The sequence below is a fragment of the Chrysemys picta genome, chromosome 7 (genome assembly GCF_011386835.1).
Source record: "Chrysemys picta bellii isolate R12L10 chromosome 7, ASM1138683v2, whole genome shotgun sequence".
NCBI lineage: Eukaryota > Metazoa > Chordata > Testudines > Emydidae > Chrysemys > Chrysemys picta.
Genome location: NC_088797.1, coordinates 26362373 through 26388385, shown reverse-complemented (window position 1 = coordinate 26388385; position 26013 = coordinate 26362373). Strand labels below are relative to the sequence as shown.

Sequence of the window (26013 nt, the reverse complement as noted above, 5' to 3'; positions counted from 1 at the left end):
AGATGCATAACTGGCTGAAAGACCACACCAAAATAATAATTATCAATAGTTTGCTGCCAAACTGGGTTCCACAGGGGTCAGTCTTGGGTCCAGTATTACTTAATATTTTTATTAATGATTTGGATAATGGAGTAGAGAGTATGCTTATAAAATATGCAGATGACACCAAGCTACGAGGGGTCACAAGCAGTTAGGGAACAGGATTAGAATTCAAAGCAACCTTGACAAATAGGAGAATTGGTCTGAATTCAACAAGATGAAATTCAGTGACGACAAATACAAAGCAAAGCACTGTACTTAGAAAGGAAAAATCAAATGCACAAATACAAAATGGGGAATAACTGGCTAGGTGGTAGTACTGCTGAAAAGAATCTGGGGGTTATAGTGGATCACAAATTGAATATGAGCCAACAATGTGACGCAGTTATGAAAAAGCCTACTATGTCATAGGTAAGAACAGGGAGATAACTGTCCCACTCTACTCTGCACTGGTGTGGCCTCAGCTGGAGTATTGTGTCCAGTTCTGGGTAGCACACTCTAGGAAAGATGTGGACAAACTGGAGAGAGGCCAGAGGATAGCAACAAAAATGATAAAAGCTTTAGAAACACTGACCTATGAGAAAGACTAAAAAACTGGTCATGTTTAGTCTTGAGAAAAGAAAAACTGAGAGGGGACTCTGATAAGAGTCTTCCATTATGCTAAGAACTGTTATAAAGAGGATGGTGATCAATTGTTCTTTATTTCTGCTGAAGGTAGGGCAAGAAGGAATGGGCTTAATTTGCAGCAAGTGAGATTTAGGTTAAATATTAGGAAAATGTTTTTTACTATAAGAATAGTTAAGCTCTGAAACAGGTTTCCAAGGGAGGTTGTGGAATCCCCGTCATTGGAGGTTTTTAAGAACAGATTAGACAAATACCATTCAGGGATGGATACTTGGGCCTGCCTCAGTGCAGGGGCTAGACTTGATGATCTCTTGAAGTCCCTTCCAAAAGTGCATTTCTCTGATTCTCTGACTCTGTTGCAGCTTTCTGTAGAGTTGCTCTCCCTGTGCTTCATCAGAGCAGCCTGAAGGTTTCTCTAACTTGTGCTAGGGGACAAAAATCCAGCTGAGGATTGGCGGGGTGTGATTATAGCATCAGAAATGAGAGGGGCAGAGTGGGAGCCCCTGTGCTACTTGTATACCATTTGAGGATCAACCTTACACCGGGGGCAGGGGGGGGGGGAATCTCTCGTCTGGGTAAAGCGGCATTAAGGCCAAATTACACTGTCAGTGCTTTATAAACTGGCTGCCCCAACTCAGAGATTCTGACCCATAGTTTGGAAGTGTGATATTAGATTGCAAGCTCTTTGGAGCAGGGATTATCATTTTGTTCTGTGTTTGTATCCACGGAGCACAATGGGGTCCTGGTTATTGTCTGGGGCTCCTATGCAATACAATAATACAAATACAAATAATAATAATAATAATAGTAGTAGTATGAAAAATATTTTTGCTTCCAGGGCTGCTCTGCGATAAGATCAGCTTCTCAGTGCCGTACAGACACAATGGGAGGTTACCGTTAACCTAAGAAAAATATTTATCATATAGTATTTCACATCATGCTATCTGATTGGCTGGCCAAAGGGTGCCGCAGAAGCCCATTGGCTTCCACACATCTGAGAGGAAGGCATATAAGCCTTTCCTCCTAGCTGTGCATCATTGCACACCCAGAACAGCACTGTATGAGTTATTGCTGAATAGTTACTGCAGAGCAGGGCATTGACACAAACTATATCAAACTATTAAAGGAAGCAAATTCTGACTGCACTACAGATATAACTTTATTTGATACCCTCCTTCGCTTCCCAGTTAAGAAAGGTATTAAACAAAGAAACTCGATTTCACCGAAACTCTTCACAGCCTGCCTTGAAATGGTAAGGAGGCAGATGAATTGGAAGAGTGGACTCAACATCAATGGAGACCAGTTAAACCATCTCAGATTCGTGGATGATATTGTGTTGATCGCCGAAAATACTATCGAACTACAGAAAATGCTGTGAGAACTCAACACAAAAAGCAGCCAAGTCAGACTGAAAATTAACCATTCCAAAATGAAATTTATGTGATCTGATACATTGGCAAAAGCCCAAACAACAGTTAAGGGAGAATAAATAGAAGATGTCAAGCAATATGGCTATTTGGGACAAGAAATTAACATGCACCATGATCAGGAAGGTGAACTCTCGCGAATAAAGAAAGCAGGTTGGTGCACATTCAATTCTATCAAGAATGTCCTTCAAGGAAAAATCAACAAGGCAACATGCGCCAGTCTCTTCAACTCAACAGTACTGCCAGCAATGTTGTACCACAGTGAAACATGGGCACCGACAAAGACAGAGGAGCGGCAACTGTCTGTCACGGAGAGAGCGATGGAAAGAAGAATTCTGGGAATTTCAATCTGCAACCAAGTCCCCAATGAAGTGATCAGACAGCAGAGTGGAGTGCAGGACATCATTGTTGAGAGCAGGCATAGTAAAATGCGATGGGCTGGGCATATAGCAAGGCTCACTGACAATCGATGGACTGCAGCTGTTCCCGAGTGGTACCCACAGGAACTGAAATGACCACTTGGCTAACTTCCAAAGAGATGGGAAGATTTTATCATGAAAAGTCATGGCTGCACATGGAGAAGGAAGGCCAGAATATGAAAAGAATGGAAGATGTGTTGTGGATCGGCACAATCTATAGGAGGGCTGATGGACCGATTGATCAAGGTGTCCAAGTTACTGGAGGAGTTTAGTTAACAAAGTTGCAGTCTAGTTAAAGCACATGCCTTGCATGTTGTATGTCTTCCTGCATGTCTGGGACAATTCCAGGTCACCTGTGAGCACCATTGTCAGATTGAAAATTTCTCTTGATACTTCCAGATGGGGATTGGTAACAAACCGGGTGAGGGCTGTTGGGGTAAGACAACTGTCCAGTCAGTCACCCTGGTGTTTACTAGATATCAAAGTCCAGTTCCTGTGTGCATGAGGGAGGAAAACCATCACGCTGGGTTCTGGTGTGTAGCTATTGTAATCTCAGATCCACTAAGGTTAGGCCTCCATTCTCCACTATACTCCAAAGCAAAGTAGCTTCTTTCTGTAGCAGCGACAGGCACTCACCTTTACCCAATGTGCTCCTTCAGACTACTGTTGTAACCACCCAAGCACAGGCCACTGGTATCGATCATCTTTACAACCTTTCTTCCAGCTGAGCATTCTTCTGTAGCAACGCTTAGTTCAAAACATAGTAGCCACAGTGTAGTCACTGTTAGCAAAACAGCCCAGCAAAGTAACAGCTACAATCACAGACACTCACCTGTCTGATAATAATTGCTCTGTTGTAGTTAATTATAACTGTCTTTATTGTGGGTTGCCAATTTAGCAACATTCATTAACTTAACCAGCTCTCCCTCTAGCTAGTTTTTGTGATCCTCACACAGCACTTCCTTTCTGAACTCCAAGGGGTCATATGGTAGCATGTCCAGATTACATTGTGATTGCCAATACCACCTATGGGGTGAAATCTTAGCCTTGATAGAGTCAGTAGCAACACTCTCCTTGACTTAAATAGGGCCAGGATTTCACCCATAATGAACATCATTTTTTTCTGATGGGCTACATTTATAAATGAATTAAGATATTGTTGAATGCCAGCACCTAATGTGTTATCTAGTTTTGAAGACAACTGTTGCTTTCTTGAGTTGACCTGAGGAGGACAAAGAGAGATAGGAGGAAAATAGGGAAAGGTAAATAGCAAAGGTTGGGTTATCTATTATCTCACAATCCTGCTACTCTACAAAAACTTCACAATCCCATCTATAAATAGTACGATGTTCATAGGGCAGCAGAAGAGGGAGAAGGGGAGAAAGAGGAGGAATAATAAAGAGAGGGAGAACAGAAGAGTAGGTAGAGAAGGAGTTCTGTCTCCATCAACCTATCTATTTTTCCCATGTACAGAGGGCCTATACAATAGTATGATGCAAAGGTTTCACTGACACAAGTTTGGGATAGTTGTGTTACTCATAAGCAGCCAAGGCATGAGTGAGTTCTCCAGGCAATCCCAAAGGAATGCTGGTAGAGCCTTTATCCCATACTGCACAGTCAAGTCTCAAGGCAATTACCACCAAGTGTTAAAATATTTTATTTGCCTATTCTTTGTATCCTTCCTCTTGCTTAGACAGGTGCCTTGACTACTATAAGTCCCACTGTACAGGTCACAATGGATGAAAAAAAGATTAGAAGACATTAAAAAATCTCTACAAATTACTTAACATAGCTTTTCTATACATAAAATTGTAACCAACTTAATGTCTGATACTTCAGTACCTTCCACTGCTGTGAGTGCCTCTGGACAGTTGGGACTCTCCCCTTTGAAATACTAGACCTTAAACTTGTCTTTGATGCAGGACTGAATATTGTCAGTCTTGCACTTGATACCAGAGTAGTTTTGGGGGAGGGGAGAAATTGCACATTTAAAATATAATTTGAACATTGACTTGTGTATTATTTTGTCATGACGTTGTGGGTGTATAATCATTGTTGGAACTCTGTGGGGGATGGGGAGACTGATGTTGACTTAACAGATTAGGATGCACAGAGCTGAATATGGCCCATGATCTCTGTAAATGATCATATATTTGGGTTTTGCAAAAGAAATCACCTATCCATAAATGAATCATCTAAAAGATGCTGTCCAGTCTAAGATTGCTTAAGCTTTACTCAGTTGAATTAATGAAGCATGTAACAATCTATCATTTTCACATACTGTACTACTTTTAAAAATATATTTACATTTAAAATTCTTTGCTGCATTTGTCTGGATGGGATTTTTAAAGCCAATCCAAAGTGAAATCAGATTTTTCAAAATATTTGTTTTAAAAAAACCAAACTTCCTATAAATGTGGTATTCATTTTAGATCTCCTGTATTTAATCATAAATGTTAACATTGTCTTTGTCATGTAATTGCACCATTGTACTATGAATCTGAACTGAAAAAAAGCAAATGTTCCTTGCATCTTTATTCTTGTGGTGCAAATAGGATATGCATAATATCAAATCTCTCTCTTCAACCATCATCTTTTTGGTAACATATGGGTTACGTAAGAGGCTTTCAAATGCTTTGGTTATGCAGAGAGGAAGAAAGTTACCAAAACATAAAGATCAGATTTTTAAAATTGAGAGACTTCCTAGTCTACACATGGTTGAACTGCATAAAAGCACTAGGCTATCGTACATCAAGACATCATGCATGATTGCTTTCATCTGTTTTATCCAAATCAAATAATTATTTACCTTATATTTCAGGCAACATCTTTGCCTTTAAATAAACTATGTTCTTATCAGAATGGTATAAAATGTCATGGATCTGATAGGTTATTATAAAAATGCCTTTTTAGTACACTATCTTTAGGCTTAGCAGAATTTGATTTTTTTATCATTTTGACACATCACTGATGCTTATTTTAAGCATTTTTTTATTTTTATCGCTTAACATTTTCACAGTGGCACAAAATTATGGGGTGGTCAGACAATCATTTAATGACAATAGAAGCTGAGATTCAAAAAGTTAATGCTTTATAATGAAGGCTGCTTGTCTGTCATGGAGGTCATGGAAAGTCTTGGATTCCATGACTTTCTGTGACCTCCGTGACTTCTGCAGGTGGTGCGGCTGGCTCAGGGGCTGCCTGAGCTGGGCAGCCCCTGGGCCAGCAACAGCAGCAGTTTGGCAGTTTGGGTGTGGGAGGGGGCTCAGGGCTGGGGCAGGCTGTTGGGTGCAGGGCAGCGCTAAAAGCGGGGGAGAGAGCTCCCTGGCTCCCACTGGCATGTCCATGCAGCTCCTAGGCAGAGAGGCCAGGAGGCTTCGCGCGCAGCCCGCACCCACAAGTGCTGCCCCCGCAGATTCCATTAGGGTGGCCAGATGTCCTGATTTTATAGGGACAGTCCCAATATTCAGGGCTTTTTCTTATATAGGTGCCTATTACGCCCCCACCCCCATCCCGATTTTTCACACTTGCTATCTGGTCGCCCTAGATCCCGTTGGCTGTGGTTCCTGGCCAATGGGAGCTGCAGAACCAGTGCTTGTGGCAGGTGCAGCACATGGAGCCCCCCTGGCCACCCCTCCCCCTAGGAGCTTCAGGGACATGCCGGTCAGAGCTGGGTAGGGAGCCTGCCAGCCCCACCAACCCTCCCTGGTGTGCACCTGGGCTGTGCACCGCCACTCGCCACCTCTTCCCCCTCCCCCCCGCCAGTGGGGGTTCCAAGCCATGAACCGCCGTCTGCCTCCCCCCAGCACCAGCGGGGGTCCCAGGCCACCCCTGTCCAGCACTCATGGCCCTCGCGGCCCAAATTTTATTTAGGGGTAGATAATAAAAGTCATGGACTGGTCACGGGCCATCATTAAAACATAAATCATCAACATCACATATCAAAATAAACAAAGTTAATATCCTTAAATCAAACTCTAATAAGTTTTCAAACAGTGTTTTTCTAACTTTGCCTACCTGTAAATTTGAGTTATCATTGGAAATATTTTTTCATCAGTTTGTATGTGTGTACAGTGAAATCAATGTTTATCAACATTTACTGATAAAAATTGAAACCTTCCAGGCCCAGGAATATTTTTACACAATTTCTCCTTAGTAATAGGAGTTTAATAAATATGCAAGGCCAAATGTGTCACAATTAGTATTTTTAAAAAGTAGAGAGCTGAGAGGGAAAAGTAATCTTCATACCTAAATGATTAGAAAACTGAACCCTTTGAAGAATTGGTACTTCAGAATCACCTCTTTTCAAATTCCATGATACACCTGGTAGGCGGAACCCTAATAATTAGGACCTAATGATTCTGTCAGGAACATTGAACAGGGTTCCATATTAGGGCCCAGTCCTTCAAGGTACTGAACATCCTCAATTCCCATTGCATTCAGTGCAAGTAGTGTGTTCACTAACCACTTCACAGGGTAGGGCTTCTGGATCTGTTTTGAAAGGTGTGTTTAATTACAAAATCAGTCTTAATTTAGGTACCTCCTGGAGCCCACTGTCATATGGTGCAATAGAGGAGCAATACAGAGGAGCCTAAAGGAGCAAAAGATCTTCATGGTTCTTCTGGAGAAAGCTTGTAAAAAATGGATATGGCATCTTCAAGTGAGGGAATTTTAAGTGAGAATTGGAAAATGGATAGAAAGTTATGAAAGGATGAAAAATGTCATTCCTTTATGCTCAAGTAGCTACAGTGTAAACCACTATGCTGATGAGTACCATGGCTTCTGTAATAATGCAACAGATTTTAAACTGGATCCTTCTATGTGGGGTACATGGTGTGAACAAATGTAGACAAGGATTATCATGAAAATTATCGGTATCATCATGGGCACTCTTGTAATCCTACACAAGTTACGTGTGGTTTTAGGCTCCAATCCTACAAATCTGTATATATGTGAGTAATTTTACCCATACGAGTAGTCCAATTGGGCCCTCAGTATGTAGGAAAAATATGCTTTTTAGGGGCTAAATTCTCAGACCTATACTCATTTGAGAAGCACCTTAATTTTATGAATAGGGCCATTGCTTTCAGTAGGATTACCCATGGAGTTAAGATGCCACTCTCAGCAACTCAGAATCTGTCCTTAAAATTAATATAATTTATTTGAATGGCACAGACCAGAATAACAGCTCTTACAACCAATTGAACTGTAAGCTAAATAATTTTAGCATACTAAACTGTTTCAGAATAGGATAACATATATATTAGAACTAGTTAAAATTTTTCAACAGAACAGTTTTCTGTCAGAAAATGTTTTCAAATCAACATGGGAACATGTTGATTTGACTAAATTTTTGACAGAAATTTCAAAACAATTTGAAATCAAAATAGAGTATTTATCAACTTTCTTGTTTGTAATGATTTTCTTGTTTTGTTCTGATTGCTTTGTTTCAACTTTTATTTTAACTTTTCCCTATATTACAAAACTATAATATTTAATATTTTAAATTATAATATTTTGACATTATCAACACAATATTTAATAAGGTTGCTTTGATGTTTCTGACCTGAAATATTTCAAAATTTCTGCTTTTCCTATGAGTTTGTGATGGGGAAAAAAAATCTGAAATATTGGACTTTTCCACAGGACTGAAATTCCATTTTCAGACCAGCTCTTTAAGTATATTTTAGTTCCAGATGGAGGAAAGACAATAAAGAATCTCAATTACCTCCACCAGGAATCAGTGTTACCTATCTTTGAAGAATGATCAAGAATTCCTGCTCAATATTCAAGACCTTAGAAGAAACTTCCACTGAAGCCCTGTTTGTCACTGTTTTTCTAAGCAAGAACACATTTTTTATCATCATATGAGCTGGTCGGGTCTTTTCCTGTATTTTTCAAGCCCCAATGTTTTATTAACCAAACTCCTTGCTTTAGACTTGAGCTCATGTTCTCTGAGGAAGTACAAGTCGTAATTATGCAAGTCTTTCCTTCCCTGTCATAGGCAACATTCTCCGGGGAGATTTACAACCTTCACCTTTCAGATATGGGGATTAGTTGTTTAACTAGAGTAAAAATAATTCTGACATTGTAAATACTATCAGAATTGGAACAGCTCCTCCAGGAACTAGTCATTTGGAAGGACCTGGGACTTTATTCTTGTATTGTGGTTTTTTTTTGGTGTGTGTGTGTGTAACACATTGGTTCTACAGTGATTCCTGAGACGGGAATTAATTGGATGTTGTTTAGTTTCAGAAGCCAGACACTTTATATGTGATTTGTTTTACCTAACTGCATTAGTAAGAATCAAACTAACTTTCAGTCAGACCTAAGAAATACTATACAATAACCCTGCACAAATTATAAGAATTTGGAGAGATTTTAATAAGAGATTATATTCTTTCACAGCAATGGAGTACTGATCTCCAAAAATGCAATCAGCAAACCTATAAACAGACATTCTGTAAGTTAACTTCCATATGAAGTCCTAATGCGGTGGTTTCATTTTCTAGCCAAAGAGTTCAACATTTGGGATACTCAGTCTGTCTCAATTCCATATGGGCCAAATTCTGACTAACATGGGAGAAATGGTATTGCCCTTCCCCCCCATTCCTCTAAACATATATGAGCCAAACGCAGTAGCAGGGCTTGAAGTCAGAGGGAGTCTTTCTATTGACAATAGTGTGCTCTGGATTAGGCCCCTAATGCGTATGATTGACAACAGTCCTGTGCACAACTCCTGGCTTCACATATTCTATTTGAGCCAAGAGTAGGGCTAAAACATGGGAGCGGTGTGTGTGTGTGTGTGTGTGTGTGTGTGTGTGTGTGTGTGTGTGTGTGTGTGCAAAGGCTATGCAATAGGCTTGGTTCAGACAGGTATTGTTTATACAGGTATAATACTTCTAATAACCAGGTGCCTCTGTCCCATGCATCAACTTTGTCACTTTTCATTGAGGTCATAATAAGGACCTTTTTTCATACCAGATACAGATTTGTTCAGTGCTTTTATGTCCCAGGGTTGTGCTCACACCTAGACAGAATTTGTTAAAAAATACACAAATGCCCCTTATAAAAAAATAAATTAAATGTAAACTCCAGAAATAAACTGCATATGGGGAGCCAAATCTTCAGACGTCAGCACCTAAGTTAGAACTAGTGATTCTTCCTTCATGTGCTTGCACCATCAATTTGGTGTCTGAAATGGAAAAACACCTAAGTACCCATAGCAAGTATTTCAGTGGGCAAGTGCAGAATTAATCTCAGAGTATTTTTCTACAATCTCAATCTTTTACTCTGTGTGTGTGTGTGTGTGTGTGTGTGTTTAACCCATGTAAGTGGCATCATTTATAAAAAATTGAGTTATTAAAAAAGACAAACTATCAAAAAGCAAATATATGTCCCATGTAAAATAGGTGATGACAGTATGATGTGCGATATTTCTATTGCCATATATTTGGCAAGACTTGGATAACTCATATTTAGCCAAAATATATATAAATAAAAATTTGCTAGTACTCCATACTAACACATATTTTGTATGTATATTTCTTCTCATTATCTATAGAGCAGACAAACTCTTACCTGAATTCTAGTTAATCACAGATCAGCAGTAATGTCCCTCAAGTTGTACAGCCTTTTTAAAACTGGACAGGTAATCGTGATTTGTCATCTTCATTGCTTTCTGGGGCCATCTAATTTCTCTTCACTGCCTTTCACAGCCCTCTTAGCTGGCTGGTCCATCTGGAGTTTGCTGGCTGCTCTTCACTGAGCTCTGGGAAGGAGACCCAGAACAGTTTACAGCTGCCAGAACATCTGGAGTCCACTGGCTTCTCTTGGTTAGGGACCCAGAGCACAGTCTTTTTACAGCTGTGCAGCTGGCTTCCCCCTTCATCTGAAACTGTGTTTATCCAAAGGTTTCATACTTTGCCAGAGACCTCTGGATACATGGGTTATACTGTGCATGTATGTATGCTCTTCTTTATTGCAAAACCTAGTGTACATTTCAATCATTATATACACTGACTTTATGCTGCATTTATAGATGTCACTAACTCTCCCTTATACGAGTGACAATCCTGTGCTGCTGTAGCCAATGTAGGCCAAAGAGGAAAGGCAGAGAGAGTATAAAAAACAAACAAAAACAATAAGTCCTGATTCTACAATTGGATCCACGTGGGTGGACATCTGTCTCTGTGGAGCTTCATTGTAGCATCAGGGCCTATTTGGAATAAACAAAATACAGGGTGGTGTGGCAGGCTACATCTAGTGGAGGGAGGGGTTTGCCCATTGTTTGAGAAGCCCTGCAAAACTCACTCATTGCTCTGCTGCATGTGTAAAATGAGGTCAGTCCAAGCTCCTTGCAGTAAAATGCAGACAATACCCTACATCATCAAATATCCTTTCTTATCTCTGGGCTGCATTCTGCCCTGGGATGCGTGCAGGGCCCCCGCTAATTTCAATGGGAGCTGCACATGTGCTTTAGAGGGCAGAATTGGCTTTATTTACAGAGTGTGGGAAAGCAGCAGTATATCCATGGATCAGTAATTAAAAGTTTTACTTTTAGGAGTAGAGAGGTGACCCCAAAATCTGAAACTAATGGAAACAAATTCATGTAATTACAAAGCCTCATGTTTCATACTTCCTGAAAGGCGTTAATGCCAGCCAGGATGCACTTTACATAGATTACCAGATTTCTTTCAGGGCCAAATCCTGCTCTCAGAGCATAGCACAAGCAACCAGATATGAACTGGAATTTCTACAGTCCATCAGTTGGCTTACCCCAGGCTACAGAGTAGCATTGAGCCCCTCTGGACTATTACTCAGAGCTGCAGCACTTCTCCGTCTTTGAGCCACTGGGCAGAAACACAGATCTGTCACCTCTTTCTGCACAGCCAAGCCATAAGTCACCTGATTCTGCTGTGTCCAAGATGGGAAAGAGGCAGGACCTGCCCCTAAAAGCAAGTAGTGATCTACTATGAAAGCAGAATTAAGAATGAACATTGATATGTTGCTGGCTGAATTCTAATGCACCATATGTGCTGTCCGAATAAAGAGCCAAGCAATCATGAATGATTACATTTGGTCCAGAAAGAAGATGTTATGAGCAATCAATACTCAATTTATAGTGTTCCAACTCCAGGCCAGATAGACATAAGTAAAATATATAATAAATGTGCATTTAGATGTCGTTAATAGTGCAACTTAATATCCCATGTAAGTACAATATTATATAGCCTTATATTGCTCTTACCATGAGGAATAATTTATAGGTAAAGAAACAGAGCTTAAAACTAAGAGACTGTGTTTTTAAATAACCTACCTGAAATGCATACTTACTTACCTTTTATTCTCCTGCTATGTGTGCACTGAGTTGGTCCAGGGAGTTCTATGAGGTAAGAAATTCCTGTCCAACAAAAGTTCCTTTTCTAAAAAAATGAACATAATGGAAAAGGCGAACAACTTACCAGGCAGCTGAAAAAGGAGTTGACTGTGTAGAGAATTTCACACCTAATGGCTTTTGGTCAGTAAAATATATAAACAAAATGTAATTTTCTATGCAATTATAAAGGGTCACACAAAATATTATGTTTTAGAAAACCATGCAAAGAGTATATTGCTCACTAAGTCCTTAATTCTGAAAACACTTCCTAGCATGAGTAACTTTACCTACCTTACATAAGTAAAGTTACTCTGGTGCATAAGTGTTTGTGGGATTGGGGCCTAAGAGACAGTTTCCTTTTGAAACAGTTTGTGTAACAGTAACAAGAGGAAGATAAATTACTTTGAATGGTAGCAATTAGAGAAAAGAGGAGTGTGATGAATTTACCATGTGGAAAACATCTTATATTTGTTTATAGTCATTAAACTTAGCTTTAATGACACTACACTGATTTCAGAAAGAAACAGTTTATTTGATGAATAGAAACAAGCTGATCAACAGTAAGTACTTCCCATACACATGATAATAATGTTATGATCTCTAAATACCTTGGTACTTCACACTTTTACTAGACATTAAATTACAATGACTGTCTAATACATGCCCACTGGTAATTTCTAAGGATTCCTTAGTTTCATATCAATGTCCTTAACCACATATCAATATCACAATCCAGAACATGCCACTCACTTGAGGAAATTATTACATGAAGCACTATCAAATAAGGGGTTAAGGTAAATAGAGAATACTGACCCATTGTTGCAGAACATCACATTCAAACATCACTCTACACAAAAAAACAAAAAACAACCCTCCCCCCCCCACACACATTGCAGATATAGTTTGTGTCAACACATCTGAGGTCTTTTCATAAACACTGTTGAAAAAGGAAATTTAAACCCACTTTCAAATGAAAGTCAATGTGCAGTTACGTGCATACTAGATAAACAAAAATCATTAAATACAAAATTCATACTGTACATTTAAATGAAAGAAAGATTGTGCAGTACAAGCCTGATTCCACACTAAAATAATAATTATTTATCTTAAATGTTAGCCAAAAGTTGATTTAATTTCTTACATTTAGAAGGGGGTGGGGGGAACTACCAAACATTGCTGAAATAAAATAATTTTCCCAACATCACAGTGTTTATTGTAAACCCCGAGAGTCTATTTCAGTATATGAAAAGATTTTTCTCCAAACATCATAGATATCACATGAAATGAAAAAAAACAAATGTTAGACAAAAATTTTTTTCTTTAGGGGCTAACTCATAGCCCCTGATAAAAGTTTAGATCAATACTCTTACAATATGAATGGAGCAAAAAGTGCTCCTAAAATAATGTGTGTGACAAAATTGGCACATACATATAAATATTTAACTATACAGTTTTGTTTTTATGACCCTATTTTCACCTAGTTTATTTCCTACTTCAAGTATTCAGTTGCAGAGTTAAGGTAAAGACCTGATTGTAAGAGACACAGACAGTTGTCCCAACAAGTTCATCACAAGAAACTAGTTCTGTTGTCTGAGTTTGCAAGTGCAACATTTGTCATATGTGCTAAATAAACTCCCAAGAGCTTTGCTGTTTTGAAAAGAAAGATCTAAAATTCCATTGATAGTTAAAGGACAAACTTTTTAAACATGAATGAATTTGGATCACCTATGCTATACTAATTCTATACATTTTATTCTATTTACTGAGATGAAACATCAAGAAGGACTCCTGCTTGACTTAGTTGCTCTTTATTTGCACCAAAAATGATGGTACAAGAAAATACTGTTTTCTACACAGCAGTCATTTTAAAGGGGTTAATATAGGTATGGCTCACATAGGATGTTACTTCAGGGATAATTGCACCAACAATTTCAAAAAATAATATTTTTCTAAATTCAGTGCAAGACTTTCGGAATAACCACTTTAGAATCCTTTTTTTTTTTTACAGCAGCAAAGAAAAACTACTAAGAATTAAGGCCACCCATGCTTAAATTCATTGTTTGTCCTTTAATAATGCAAATATTCAATTGCCACTCACGTCAGTATAGAAGTACTTCTTCCATTGACAAAAAGAGAGATGCATCAGTAAAACAGCTGAACATTTGCACATGTTTGCCAGACTGACTGAAAATGGTTATGAAGTTGTAAGGATCCTCTCTTTGAGGAAGTGGTAGAGCTTTAACTCTCATTTGTGTCTCATCACTACATTAGAATGACTTCAGATTTTTTCTTTTTCCTGGCATGTGCTTTAAATTATTCATCTTTATTTGAAATTCTTTGTTGATACAGACAGCTTTTAATTTCTCCTCATTCATTGATATTTTCTTGTTTAACATCAAAAATTCATTGGGATCCATCATGGAGGCTGTTTGTTCACTACAGAAAACAATGACAAATGGTCCTTCATTTTTAGGAAGCCTAATGCATATACTGTATTCATAGCATTCTTATCTTGATATATTTATGAGTCCCAGCTTTTATTAATACATACCTATATGCATTTGGATGATAAAAGGTTGATCCACTCCAGTATATGTGTGCATGTATACACATATGTACATATACATACCTCAAGCTTTTACCATCCATTAATATATAAATTTGGTATGTAAATTATTGATGATCAATTTAGATGTCCCATGCATTGTCAGAGACACACACCATATTTTCATAAGGCTAATCCTTGCCAACAGCAAGTAGTACCAAAAATTGATTTCATTTCCAACCTGGCCCAGAGGTTAATACTCGTTACACTATCAAAATGTGATTATTTGAGTAACGGTAGATATAAGAAAACAGAGGAGGGTAAAGGCTTAGTTTTTACTTTTCTGAAAAGCCCACTTCTAACTGGGGGTGAGATTAATGCAGACTCCATTATATAACAGTGTACTAATACCTCTTTGACAATCTAGTCCACTTTAGAAGTGTTACTGTAGAATACGCTAGGCAGAATCAGCAGATGAAGATACTGCACCTAACAGAACCTGAATTACACATTAAAAATCAATACCAATTTATCAAAATTGGTTAAAAGAATCCATTTAACTGAACTTCATTAAATAATAATATTCTGAACACAAGACCCATTAAAGGTGGAAATGAAGTTCTTGTAATTTCTGATTGAGTCCCCTTCATTATTTTCCAGAGTATCTGACTTCATAATGACTACAAGAAATAATGGAGAAGACACCAATTTATGCAGCATTTCATCTGTTAACAACCTCAGCATTCATCTTCTGTTTCTATGATCTGCTCCAGGATGTCATGGTTATGTTTGGAGATCCACTGCAATAGATTATCAGCTTAATTCTGCAGTGCTGCATTTTTTCCTCCTCTTTCTCCAGCTCCTCTGGCAACTGTAACAACACAATAAACCATTCCAATTATTAAAATGCTTGGCAGGTACAAATAGTGCCAGTTCTTACCCAGTCAAGGCTCTCATGGAAGTAAGAAGAAATTTTGCCTACATAGGGAGAGAGTCAGAACTTTCAGATTTGAACCTATTATATTTATAGAGTGCCAATCATCCTAGTACCTAGGCCCATGTTTATTTCTTCTACAGTTTACTTGTACAGCAAGATCTAAAAGAATGGGGCTGCTTTTAAATTCCAAAGATGTTAGATACCACTAGATATTGTGATTTTTTTCCATGTTAAATATATTTACATGTCTTATGCAAATAGACAGGATCTTAGGAGCAGAAATGCTGCAGTTGCTGACAAACCTAAAGGTCTTTATTTTGAAAGAAAGCATGCTCCTTTCATTTGTCTGCAAGTAGAAAAACAATTACTGTCTGAAATAAGAGCCTGGTGCTGCTGCCCCCCCAAGAGGTGCTGAGGGCTCTTAATTTCCAATGAATTCCATGGCAGGTGAGGGTATTCAGTACCTCTCAGGACCTTCCAGAATTGAGAGTACTGAAAACAACGAAACTTTTTACCAGTATATTTTAAGGTAAGTCCATTTCAATTTTCTAGAAAGTAGATTGAGGTTTTTTTTAGAAATGCAAATCTCAGATTTATAAAAGGTTAAAATATACAAATGTTCCCTATGACCATTTTTGTCCTGTAGCCACTTACCCACAAGCATTGTACTTACTGGTATGAGTAGTATTATTGAAGTCAATGGGATTTCTCAAAATAGTACGCACTATGGGCCAGAGTCACAACCCTAGGAAGTTAGTGGAAAGACTCCTACTGCCTTCAATGGGCTTTGGACCAGGCACAAAATCTGGTAGTAAGTATATGCAGGGTCAGACCCAACTCACAGTAATGGCAACAGAACTCAAGTAACAATAAAATGCCTAACAGCCTTGAATACAGTGCAGTCAAACAGTCTTATTTAGTACATGTATATGTCAGATGGGGGGGGGGGGGGGAAACCAAACACTTCCCTTGCAGTGCATGTGCACATTAATTTATTGAGTTTGTGAATAAAAAAGGACAAATGCATTTACCTACTAGGATTCTCAATTGTTGGTCTCACATTCATGTAACTGACAAGTTTCCAAAATGTTTGTTTAAAAATGGTATAAAATATATTATTGCATTAAACAAATCATCTTTCTGCTCTTGGTACTGTTAAAAGACTATGATGAAGTTGTTTTGTAAATAGAATTATTTGGCTAAAATGGCTTTTTATTTTTAAAAGATAACACTTTATCAGTGTGGTTTTTCTGAAAGTGCAGCTCCACACTGTTTAAGTGCTGTGGACAAACAAACATGCAAAGAATTTGAAATCTGTATTTACAGGTACACATCTGTGTGGTGGCTGCATATATTTATAGTCAGATGAACTATCAATCTTCCTACAAGAACTCGGTGCAATTCTTTTGGTTAAAACACTTAGGACCTGATCCAAAGTCCATCCAAGTCAGAGGAAAGATTCCCGCTGACTTAAATGGGCTTTGGATCAGGCCATTGAATAGGACAAAAATGACTTCTGCAGAGCTGGAAAGCAAGGGAGTTCCTAAAGTAGATCATGTTACTAGTTCTGGCACATAAAATCTTTGCAAACTTTTTATGAAAACTGTAAGTCAGGGCACGTGTTACATTTTGTGAACTGTGCATAGTTCCCATTCTTTTGGGTACCGAGGATTTTTTAATCATCCAAAGAGATATATAGATACAGGAAAAACCCATGGAAATTAACGAGAAGTGTACATTCCTGCAAGTATTAGAAGAAAAAATGTCTACATCTTTTTTTAACAGGTTGGGAAATGAATAAAACAATCACAGTGATTGTTTTATCACAATCTTCTATGTATCTTGATATTTTACAAGCTAAAGCACCTTTGCAATTAACACTCATTTATGCTGTTAAAAGTAAAGAACTCAGATCAAACAATGCTAGTCTGAGGAAGAGCAATAACATGCAAAATACAATCTCTCTGAAGTCCATTTTCCTACTTTTCATTTAGGGTTTGACATACAATAACAGAACTCCTGGATAAAACTCCACCCACTTAATCAACCAATCCATTCTTCAGGAAATTATATTATTGGAAGTACATGAAAAACCTGTTCACCACAAGTGGGAAATGCACAATATTTTTCAAATAAGTCAAATAAATATATAAAAGGATATTGCTGTCAAACACCTACAAGGTCTGAGTAAATATAATTTATATTTGTGTTTCTTCAATGCAGTAACAGCATTAGTCACTGACAAAAAGACAAACCTAAGATTTGGCTAGATATATTGGACCTGATATTCAGAAGTGCTGAACACCCACAACTCCAAGTGATAGCAATGGAAGCTACAGGTGCTCAGCACCTTTGACTGTCAGTTAGATATCACTGAATGAAAATTACACAGGGATCTGAAGATATAAAAAGTGTGATTGCTCATAATGTATGTTCAGAATATTTTTCTTTTGGATAAAGACACCTGCCTGATTACTAGTTTCTGCCTCCAGTCCTTTCTTTTCAGTGGTTATTTGCAGAAACAAGCTGGGGGGAGAGAGAGGGTAAACACAAAGGGGTTAAAGGGGAAACTGTTTAATAACGGTAGTAAAATGCAGGCTATTTTTGACATCTGGGTTAATGTCCATTATGTTCCATATGCTTTCCAAATGTTTGCAACAAGCACCCACATACAAAAACAGATACTCATTCACATAGCCTTAAATTGCCCTCTTCTAACCTGTTACACATTCTACCAGCATAAAAGGCCAACAACTGATATGGTCATTAGTGAGAGAGAGAGAGAAAGAAAATAGCCAGTTACTGTTAGGAAATTGGTATCTAACCAAATGGTGGTACTACAAAGCTATCATTAATGAAAATCCAGTAGGACCATTTCTGCTCCTTAACAATCTATTAGAAGACATCTGCATTATGACTTAACATCTTTAAAAATGTTGTCAAAATGAATTCCTTGTATTCCTAGTGAAGATTTATTTATTATTATGATCAAAGTACTAACAAATTATGTTAAATAATTTAATTTTCTTGGTCTAAGCAACTAGCCAAAACAGTAATAATTCAAAAATAGGATTAGAGACCATTGGTACTAGCAGTTTTAAAACTGTGCTATGGAATGCCACATTATAATCTGAATGCAATTGCGATCCAAATGCATTCTTAAGTATTTGTGGTCAATCCCAAACTGTGAAATATTGAGATAGGTAATGAAAAGTGGCATGGAATTCTATTCCTGATTCTGCCACTGACTGACCTTGGGACTTTCTATGCCTTAAACCTCTTACATCGGAAGGTAAATAACACAGAACTACCTCACAAGGAGTTGTAAGGCTTAATATCTGAAATGTGCTTCAAGATTCTTGGATGGGTGCTAAATATTATTATTTTTCAGTCTCTGTATTTGATTAAAACTATACACCATAATAAAAGATTACTTTTATATATGGAATTACAAGTAAAAAGGGAGTATGTGGTTTGTTCAGATACTTGTAACTGTCAGTATTAGCATGTATTACAGAATAGGTGATTCCCCAGGTCTTCAGTGACAAGTACCATGTGGGCATAACAGAAAGACCGCAGTTGGATTCAGCTGCTGGATTCAGCTAAGAATCTGTTCATGACTTCAGTGCAATCCTGCAGTTTAGATCAATGAGAATCTTGTGGACTGTTTTTCCCCTTCCTCTCAAGTGCAGATGCAAACATGCTCAAAATTTAGAAACTTGAAATTCAACACTAGGGACAACATTGGGTGCTTTTTTTATGCAAATCTAATAGAAATGTGCTCCACTATATTAATACATTATTGAACACAATAGGCTACCTACAATTTGAACTCCTCTGTCACTGCAACCTGAGGACTTGTATTATTCCTGTAACTTTTTGACTGCCAAATTGTTGGGAGGGGACAGATCCACAAAGAAGATTTTGAATGAATAAATATCTGTCTGTTTCTAAATGAGTATAGCATTCTGTCAAACACTGCTATATGGATTTAAAAGTCTCTAGCAAAAAAGGGCCAAACCAGGAGAAATAATTAAAATATAAATTTTTATCCAACCTGAAATAGAAAACTTGCAATACTGAGATGCCAAAGACACCTAAGACACTTGCTGAGTTAAGTGAAAAGGTAAAATCTAGTTTGAATTTATAGCATTCCTTCAGTGTCCCTCTAGGAGTTTGGCTTTATGCCAGTGTTCCTTGTTAAAAATTTGTTAAACGTGTTTGGCATTAATGCAAACACAAAGTACTCATTTGTTACAAATTCTATTGGAATGCATTCATTTAAGGCAATGAAGTAGTTACCAGAAAAGAAAAAATGTTCATTAAGTACATTTTAAAAATACAATGATGTATGCAGTGCATAACTATGGCGCCCCAGTGGCTATATAAATATCTGACAGAATAACCACAAGTTTTGTTTGGTTTGAAATTGGACTCTTTTAAACATAACTGAAAGAACAAAAACAGTTTTTGTTTGTTGTCAAAACTGATGTTAGTTTTTCTTGTTTAGAACTAGTTACAATAACCAAAGTTTTGGCATACAATTTCTTATATCTCAAATCAATAAAACATACAGGTTAAAATAATGCAGAAGGAAGTCTCTTGCATCAAATTGTAAATTGAGCACTGCATATTCTATCCAGAAAACACTGAATCCAGAAAACAAAACACCCTGCTTTCAGGAGAGCAAATTTTAGTCATTCTTAAAAATTCCACTTAGAGGAAATGACACCTGTTAGTTTTGCAATTGTCTGACAACATTTGGGTACATGTAGGCAAAAAGTGCACTGCTTAATCATAGTACAGCAAGAATAAAACAAACATCCCAAACCCTGTTTAAACAATTTAAATCTTAATAACGTTCCTTCTTCTTCATGGTAACATGAAATATTCCTGAATAATGATAATTTCTTAGAAGAGGCCATTTTGAAGTTTTTTTCCTAGACGTTAGAGACTATCATTAAATTGTTAAAACAGAATAATTCTTCCTCTTACTATACATTGCGTTACAGATTATTCACAGTAAATTTTAAAATAGTAAAAGTAGGAGATAAACTAGCCTTTTTTGAAGATTCCAAATAAAAGTGGATAAAGTGAAGTAAGACAATGCAGGTATAAATATTTAGTGATTCGCAATAATCATCTATAAAACAAATATTTTTTAAGAAAGGACTTTGTTCATTTCCTGGAAGGGTAATTCAGAAATGATCACATTTTGTTATTTATGTTTTAAATTCTTTACACAATAAAGTTAATCTGTACAAAAAGATCTAGAGCTGGTTGAATTCCTGCATGGATCTGATGAATTTTCCAGATTGCTATAATGCCAGAATTGTCAAATTATCCTAACAGCTTTCTTTGACAGGGTTGTGGATGGAGGGAAGTGGTAGATGTGGTATATATCTTGACTTTAGTACAGCTTTTGATACTGTCTCACATGACCTTCTCACAAACAAACTAGGGACATACAACCTAGATGGAGCTATTATAAAGTGGTTGCATAACTGGTTGGAAAACTGTTTTGAGAAAATAGTTATCAGTGGTTCACAATCAAGCTTGAAGGGCATATCAAGTGAGGTCCTGCAGGGACCAGTTGTGTTCAATATCTTCATCAATGATTTAGATAATGGCATAGACAGTACACTTATAAAGTTTTTGGACAATACCAAGCTGGGTGGGGTTGCAAGTGCTTTGGAGGATAGGATTAAAATTCAAAAAGATCTGCACAAACTGGAGAAATGGTCTGAAGTAAATAGGATGAAATTCAATAAGGACAAATGCAAAGTACTCCACTTAGGAAGGACAATCAGTTGCACACATACAAAATGGGAAATGACTGCCTAGGAAGGAGTACTGCAGAAAGGGATCTGGGGGTCATAGTGGATCACAAGCTAAATATGAGTCAAATATGTTTAGTTTGGAGAAGACTAAGGGGAGACATGATAACTACATAACAAGAAGGAGGGAGAAAAATTGTTCTCTTTAACCTCTGAGGGTAGGACAAGAAGCAATGGGCTTAAATTGAAGCAAGGGTGGTTTAGGTTGGACATTCAGAAAAACTTCCTGTCAAGGTAGTTAAGCACTGGAATAAATTGCCTAGGGTGGTTGCAGAATCTCCGTCATTGGAGATTTTTAAGAGAAGGTTAGACAAACACCTGTCATGGATGGTCTAGATAATACTTAGTCTTGCCTTGATGCAGGGGACTGGACTAGAATTTCTCTTGAGGTCCCTTCCAATTTTATAATTCTATTCTATAAATAGCTAACCTGAGTTACGAACAACAGCAGATACCATAGGAATGAATAAAATCAAATTGTTCCAAATCATCTGGGCAATGACAGTCCTTGAAAACTACTGTACCATTATATGATAGAACTAGATGAAGTTTGTGAGCCTTGAGACTATTTAGACAAGGATGCTTTCTCTACTAGGAATGTTTATAAATCCAAGTTAGGACATCGATGTTACTCGACAGATTTTTTTAATAGATACTTTTTTATAAAAACAAGTCTAGTGCAAAAACAACGCTATTCAGAACTATGCCAAAATTTAAAACATTCTTCAGTGTGTAATTTCTACACTGAAATAAAAAGGGGATTACAGGAGCTCCATTAAGAATCACTTCAAAATATTGTTCTCACGGGGCCTGAATCAAAGTCTATTGAAGTCAATGGACAAACTGCCTTTGATGTCAATGGGCTTTGGATCAGGCTCAGAGAGGGCAGAAAGGAGCAGTCACTGGGGCACAAAGCTATTTGTCAGGATGCTAACAACTCCCCCAAGGTGCAGCGTTTGAAACAGGACATTTGCTACCATTTTAAATGAGCAGAAATATTGACTCATGAAGAGGCTCAAACGACAAGAGTTCCCAACACGATCCTAAAAACTGGCATTAGTAGAGATCACCTAATGAAATTTGAAGGAGCCTTTTTCATCCTTGCTGATGTGGAATGCCATTTATTCTCCTGCTAGGCACTAATTAGGGGCCTTGTCTGAAGATCAAGGTTTTGCAATCTCTGCTTCTTAATAACATGGTTTGCCTGTCTGCCACCTGGGACAAGGCAAGGTACTCTCTTTTACTCCAAACAGCAGGCACTGCCTTAGGCCTGTGCAGGCAGGAAACTGTTCCGGCACTTTCAGTAATTTAACCACTTCGCTATTGGCCTTCTATAACCATACTTAAAGTCCTGAATAAGCAGTGACCCATCCAACAGGAGTGCACCTATTTAATATAAATTACTGTGTGATTGGATATCAGATAGTAAAGGAAAACTTAATATATAATTATGATAATAAATGACGACATCAGAACTACATAGTCTGTTTATTTATAAACGAAGCGGAGGACACAAATCAACAAACCATTTGTTTTGTTTCAGAGTTAGAGACAATTCAAACTTTCGGTGGCTGACAAATGAAGTGGTTAAATAAAAGCTGTGTCAAGCCCCCAATCTAATAAGTCATCTTATTAGGAAGTTGTGATGCCCTGCTTGCCCTGGCTTGTGGCTTGTCTGCTCTACTGAAAGATCTCCTGCTGGGACCTTTGTGGCATTACATGAGGTAGAGAGGTTGCTGCAATATATGAGCCTTGATTCTGAGCAGCCAAAACAGCAGGAGAACTAAGCTGCAAAGAATTAAACATGTAACAACTCTACAGCACAGTCAGTGATTGAGGTTGGCCCTTTTGCTGTTGACACATTCTGGCCCCTGTAGGTTGTGGTCACTAAGCCCATTAGAGTTGCAGTGTGGCAACAGCTAGTTCAGCAAGTTCAATGTGTTTCTGTTTTATTTCTAAACGCAGGGCGCAAGCTCGCAATGATAGCAGAACGAAATAAGGCAACAGAACCATGCTATAAACACAGTCGTCATTGTCAGGGATGTGAAACTTGTTTTCAAAAACTGTTTATTTTTGGCAGATGGAGGTTGGATGTATTTTTGCATTTTGTTAACTGTATTTTAATTTCAATTTACTGCATGCTTTTAAAAAAAAAAGCCCCGAGTGATGTTGTTTCCTTTTAAAAGAGAAAATTGTCACTAGTTAGAGTGATCTCTTTGTTACTAGGAATTCATGGAAAAAATGAAAACAGATGGCATGAACCCACTAAAATCTCATTTGGGGTCAATCCCATTCATTGGCACTTACTGTAATTAAATCCACGCTCCTCAGAAGTCTGGTAAAAAGATATGCAAAATACCTCTCATTCAGAAAAAAAAATCCAGAGAATGTGAAATGAGCTCTAAATGTGAATGCACTTAAACAAATGAGATATCTATATGATCAAAACAGATTTAGGGCAAGATTTAAAAGGAAAAAAAATCTTAGGCAAGTCATTTAAGCTAGGCAGTATGTATAACACACACATTTTAAAATGATGATTCCTCTCTCCACAGGGTTAGGCTTTTCTGTGCACTCTGGGAATGGTGAAAGTTGCCAGTTAGGGTGACCATGTGTTCCTGAATACTGGGAGGGTTCTCAAAAATGAGTTTTCGATCCCAGTTTTTCTAAACTCCTGCAGGCTTGTCACCTGAAGGAGCCATTGGCCAGTGCAGATGGTGCAAATGACAGCTGGCTGAGTGCATGTGTCCCTCAAAGACTTCCTTGCCCTCCAAACCTGTCGTAAATTGCCAGCCTGCTTTCGCCCCCACTGTAAGGCCTCTTGGAGACTCTCTACCCCCCTACATGAGTCCTTGAGCCAAACACTCTCCATATTTAGACTTAAATCCACAGGGCAGCGGGAAAGGAGGAGGAGAAGGGAGCTGCTTGGCTGAGCAGGAGTAGGCAATTTCTCTTGGTCTATGCATATTTCCCTGACACCCTCATCCCATCCTTGGACAGGTGAAGTGACAGGCTTTTCACTTTAAAATATGGTCATTTAACTGCCAATACATCATTTAGCTGCTGGTGAATATGAAACCCCATGCTAACTACCTTTTCCAGACACACACAAAGCTGCTGGCAAGAGCAAAGCACATTATTTGTCAGCCACCACTGAAGAAGGAATAGCTTTCCCTCTCCCCCATTTTGTGTTCTTGGTAGTTGGCCTGATCTGAGTTAGGCCATAGCTATGGAAATCTATTGATTGATGGGCTCTGGAATCTCCAATTTTGTGGGATTTACCTTTTCTGTAATGCCTAGATTTGCTGATAGCGAGTTGGGGATTAGAAGGGAATACTCCCATGTATATTGGCCTGGCACTGAGAAGTTTGTTTTAGTTTCCCGCTGCAAGAGTCAGCTGATAGTTAACCATGAAAACTGTCTGGAGTTGCGTTTAGCTAACTCAGGTTATTGTGGGTTTCATTGTGCCTTGCTCCTGGAAGCATATTGGTCACTACATTTTTGTTGTGCTGGAGTGCCTTGTGCTAGTGGTTGGAGGTTCAATGCAAAAGGATCACAGGCATAGAGCAGGGATGCAAGGGAGCTAGTTTTGTGGGTGGATCAAGTGTGTGGACAGGTGTTAAGATGAAACACAGATTTGAAGTACTTCATGTATGGGCCCGTTTCTTTCCCCTGGGGAAAGGGCTGGATTCTTGGCTTGAGAGGACATGTCTTCTTGGAAATGCTGGGCACAGAGTGGTGTTTTTGGAGCTGATGGCTCCCATAAATTGGCAGAGAATTGCTGGGATTATCATTTTTGGTCCAGTAGCCATTTTGTTATTTAATTTAATACAAGTACATCTTGCCTGAGATGACATGCACATGTTTTTTCCGATCACATGGGGGGAAAAGCAAAGTGTTTTTATTTTTAAAGATTTGTGTAAGCCAGGGGTCAGCAACCTCTGGCACGCGGCTCACCAGGGTAAGCACCCTGGCGGGCCAGGCCAGTTTTGTTTACCTGCCATGTTGGCAGGTTCAGTCGATCGCGGCTCCCACTGGCCGCGGTTCGCCATCCCAGGAGAAAGGGGGCGGTGGGAAGCCTTGGCCAGCACATGCCTCGCTTGAGCCGCTTCCCGCAGCCCCCATTGGCCTGGGACGGTGAACCGCGGCCAGTGGGAGCCATGATCGGCCGAACCTGCCAACATGGCAGGTAAACAAACTGGCCTGGCCCACCAGGGTGCTTACCCTGGTGGGCCGCATGCCAGAGGTTGCCGACCCCTGGTGTAAGCTAATGAGTTTGAAAGCCTTGTTCCTTGGACATGCATATTCATACTGACAGTTATGCCTTTAGTCACACAATGGGCTTGTCTATACAGCACCAGCTAAGCACACTAGAGAGGAGTGCTCTAACATGTTGCGTGCCAACTACCCAATTCAGAGCATGCCAGCAGGGTCTGAAAGGTAACTAGTTCACATTAAGATCCAGGGCTATGTTAATGCAAAATAGATACCTTTTAAAACACACCAGCAAGGTCTGTATAGAGCAATTAGAGTGCATCACATTAGTGCACTTTACAAATCACACCCCTCTGGCACAGTTTGTCACACAGTGTAACAAGCCCTTGTTGGTTTTTTTGTGTGATTTAAACAAATTATTAGCACCCTGTTTTACTAGTGCATTCTGTTAGCTATTAGTCATGTACTGCTTAAATGGAAGTTAATAGAATCTGAAACCACCACCTGATTGACAGCAATTAAGGCTGTCAAGTGATTTTTTAAAAATCGCAATTAATCGCACAGTTACAAAAATTAATTGTGATTAATCGC

General features: G+C 38.5%; 1 protein-coding gene across 3 annotated transcripts in view; it reads right to left on the bottom strand.

Moving 5' to 3' along the window:
• Positions 1-12399: 12399 nt before the first annotated feature.
• The window catches only part of ERC2 (ELKS/RAB6-interacting/CAST family member 2), an 836521-nt gene continuing 822907 nt past the window's right edge, over positions 12400-26013 (bottom strand). For all 3 annotated transcript variants that reach the window (XM_065550998.1, XM_065550999.1, XM_065550997.1), the window contains one exon: positions 12400-15304. The gene's annotated coding sequence lies outside the window, so the exon portion shown is untranslated. The remainder of the gene's footprint in view (positions 15305-26013) is intronic.